Source organism: Moschus berezovskii, chromosome 21, assembly GCF_049115385.1.
Source record: "Moschus berezovskii isolate FMDL1 chromosome 21, NW_MosBer_1.0, whole genome shotgun sequence".
Lineage (NCBI taxonomy): Eukaryota > Metazoa > Chordata > Mammalia > Artiodactyla > Moschidae > Moschus > Moschus berezovskii.
Window position 1 is genome coordinate 49,858,500 of NC_142480.1, and position 4,044 is coordinate 49,862,543.

The following is a 4,044-nucleotide window of genomic DNA, read 5'->3' on the forward strand; positions in this document are numbered from 1 at the left end:
GGGAAATAGAGATCATAATTTGTCTCATGTCTGTTCACATCTAATTTTGTTACCAAATAATTAAAAAAAAATTTTTTTTTTTTCAATTTTGACACACTTGAAGGGTTGGGACTGTAGAAAGACCATCCTACCCTGTGTCTCTGTAGATAATGGCACACAGCTCAGAGGGATCCAAAATATTCTTGGTTTGAGGCCAGACCCACCCTGCTCTGAACTTTGGGATAAGACAAGTCTTGTGACAAGGCCAAGGGAGATGGGTGGGAAGAATCATCTGGGATCAGCTGTGCTGTTACCCAACTGTCTGAGTCATTGGTTCCAACTCCATAGATCCTGAGTTGCAGCCGTCACAGGACCCTAGGCTCTTTCAGATGTCTGATTAATCCACCTCCAAAGCTGGATCTTTCTCTGGTGGGTCCTCAGTGAAGACGCAGTCTGATGACAGTGGCCAGCCTGACCATCAGGCTCACCATGGGCTCGTCCTCTGGCCTGGCCTCTGCAACCATCATGGGCTACTTCCTCCGCCTGCTGCAGCTGCTCTCCACCTGCCTGGCCTTCTCGCTGGTGGCTACCACTGGCACTTGGAGGGAGACCATAGGTAACTGGTCCATGTTCATCTGGTGCCTCTGCTTCGTCGTGACCCTCCTTACTTTCATAGTTGAGTTATGTGGGCTCCAGTTCCTCTGGCCCTTTTCCTGGGACGATTTTCTCATCAACTATGCCTCCTACTCCACCCTCCTCTGCCTCTCGGCCTCCATTATTTACTCCACAACGTACATTCAGACCGTCCCTCATGGCAGCTCCTGGAACCACGCCATTGCTGCTACAGCTTTCTCCTGCCTCGCTTCCGTGACTTATGCCACTGAAGTGGCCTGGATCTATGCCTGGCCCAGCCAGATCACTTGCTATGTGCTCCGCATGCCAGGACTGCTCAAGGGGCTAGAGAACTTCGTGGCCTGTGTCATCTTTGCCTTCATCAGCAACACCTCCCTGTACCTGCACCAGCCGGCCCTGGTGTGGTGTGTGGCCGCGTACTCCATCTGCCTCTTCCTGGGGGCCGGGGCCCTCCTGCTGTATCTGAGAGGCTATAGCAACAAGTTGCCCATTTGCTTCCCTATTTTCCTGTTGTGGTTGGCCCTGCTCTCCATCTTCCTCTACGTCAGCGCTCTGGTCCTCTGGCTGCTCTACCAGTTCGACGAGAATTTTGGTGGCCAGCCCCAACGGTCCAGCGATGTGAGCTGCCGCCATCAATTCACCTACTTGGTGTGCATCTGGGACCAAAGACTGGTTGTAGCCATCTTGACAGCGGTCAACCTGCTGATTTACGTGGCTGACCTGGTGTACTGGGCCCGCTGGGTCTTTGTTAGGGACTAAGGACCAGCCCAGGGACTCCTGATCCCCTCTGCTCACAGGAGGTATCTTCACGGAGCTCTGGTGTCCTCTGATGCCCTCTTCCTGGCTCCCTCTCTCCCTCTTCACATCCTTCACCGTTCTTTTCTGTTTCCTTCCCTCCTTCTGCTCTGTCTCCTTCCTGTTTTCTTTGGCTGCCTATCTCCTGCTTTTTCTCTTTCTCCTCTCATCTTTTCTACATTTTCTGCTTTCTGCCCCCTTTCTGATTGTCCTTGGTTTTCTCGTCTCCTGTGTCCTAACCACCTTCCCCCATTTTCCTTCTTCTGATCCGTCAGGCCCTGAGACTCCTTCCTTCTCTGCCCACCGCCCCCTCCCGCCTCCTAAGGTGCTGCCTCCACTGTTCACACCCTGGGCCTCTGGAGGGGCCTCATTGCCAAAGCCAGTCTGTCCCCCTGGGGGTGCTTTAGTTGGTATGTGTGTGTGTGTGTTTTGGGGTGGAAGTAGGTAGATAGGCATTGGGCTCACTTTCTCCCAGTAGAGGGGGGTGCACAGTGTGCCTCCTATTTAAGTTAAAAAGAAATATCTGGAGGTCAATAATGTCCAATGGGCAGGATACTCAAAGCAGAGACCCTCGGTCCGTGGGCCCCACCTGGTGCTCAGCCTCACCTGAGATTGGCTCCAGAATTTTTGCAGGCTTACTAAATACTAACTGACTAAAGGGCATTTTAGAGGAAGCCAGGAGTGAATGCCTTCCAGCCCAACTACTCTCTGTGGAATCAAAAAAGGAGCTCGTGATGAACCCCAGGGTCTTGAAGACACGTTGTCTGCAATGTTGGTCAGGGGCAGCAATGTGGCCCTCCTGCCTCAGTGATCAAAACAGCTTGTCCTGCCTCTGTAGTGAGAAGAGCATGGACCCACCAGCCTTAGAAGTGATGTAAATGTGGACAAAGAATGTTGCCGGCATTTTCAGAAAACGGTGAATTATCTTGTCCGTCATGTCCTCAGGCCATCAGCCTCTGTTTCAGCCCTAATAGTCTATCCTGAGGGGAATTCAGCATGGAGAAAAACAAGGTACTGATCCTAGAAAGTTAAGATGCATATCAGAGGAATAATTTTTGTGAGCCCAGAGCACTATATCTTCCCATACATAGAAAAGCAGTAAAATCATTGACTTGAGATATCTGTTTTTTCTGATCAGCAATAATCTACTGATTTTAACTACATGTGTTCCCCCAGCCCCAGTAAAATCTCCTGTGTATCCTGACTCATCCCTTACCTCTTTGGAACGGTTCCTCAGAGCTATCTGAGAGTGTCTCCTTGTCTAGAGTCCTCAGTAACATCTCCAAATTAAACACAAATTTGTGACTTTTAGGTTTTGCTCTTTTTTTTTTTCCAGTCAACGGTTTTGGTGACTACAGAAGGCACCCAGGGAAGGCTTCTCCTCTTCTCCCGAAGTCTACGAAGCACTGAGCCATGTACCACCAAAGGCCTCTTGTGCCCATCTGCCACCTTAGGGAGTCCAGATGAATTGGGGTGAGTCTCTCTTGGGTTTTGGATTTCCTGTTATTGGCAGATAATGCTAAATTTTATTCTGTGGTGTTAAGCTCCTCTCTGGAGGAGTAGGTTCTCCTTGAAACTTAGTTTCGAGAAGCAGTAACTGGTTTATCTTCAGTTAAAAGATGTGGGAAGATTTTGCTCAGTTGAAACACACTGAAGGGTAATGAAATAACATCCATATTTATGGCAAGTTGAGAAAGACTGAAGCATAAAACTTTTCTCTGCCCATTTGGGTCTCCTCCTTCACTTCTTGGTGTATTGTGCATCTGCCTGAACCAGGCCTCCTTGGGAGACAACGTTTTCTCTTGATCTCATCAAAGATCATGGCTTCTTAGGAAATAATCTTCCTTCTTAATTCTGTGAGGGACCAAGATGAGCCAGGCTTCTCAGGTAGATTCTTCCCAGCAGTAAAGAATCCACCTATCAATGTAGGAGATGCAAGAAACGCAGGTTCAGTCCCTGGTTCAGGGAGGAAATGCAACCCACTCCAGTATTCTTGCCTGGAAATTCCCATGGTCAGAGGAGGCTGGCGGGCTACAGTCCAACGGATTGCAAGAGTCAGACACAAATGAGCATGAACAAGATGACTCATACCCATTGTTATCTTTGTTTGTGTAGATCTGGATTGAGTAAACTGACAATAATATATCATTTAATGTATAATTCTTTGTCTCAAAAGTTTATACAACTGTGATTTGACCTATAACAGGTGGAACAGTCCTCAAAGAGATTTTTGAAAGACTGTCTCTTGGGTTATAATCCTCCTGCTGCTGCTGCTAAGTCACTTCAGTCATGTCCGACTCTGTGCAACCCCATAGACAGCAGCCCACCAGGCTCCCCTGCCCCTGGGATTCTCTAGGCAAGAACACTGGAGTGGGTTGCCATTTCCTTCTCCAATGCATGAAAGTGAAAAGTGAAAGTGAAATCGCTCAGTCGTGTCTGACTCTTAGCGACTCCATGGACTGCAGCCCACCAGGCTCCTCCATCCACGGGATTTCCCAGGCAAGAGTACTGGAGTGTGGTGCCATTGCCTTCTCCTATAATCCTCCAGTTTAGCTCAAATAAAAATTTCCACTTGTTTCTTAGATCAACTATGATTCTTTTCATGAACATTGGATTATTCTCAGTTGATGGACACTG

General features: G+C 48.5%; 1 pseudogene; it reads left to right on the top strand.

The window, feature by feature from the left end:
- Nucleotides 1-287: 287 nt before the first annotated feature.
- Nucleotides 288-1,393, top strand: LOC129550030 (myeloid-associated differentiation marker-like; annotated as a pseudogene).
- Nucleotides 1,394-4,044: the final 2,651 nt, after the last annotated feature.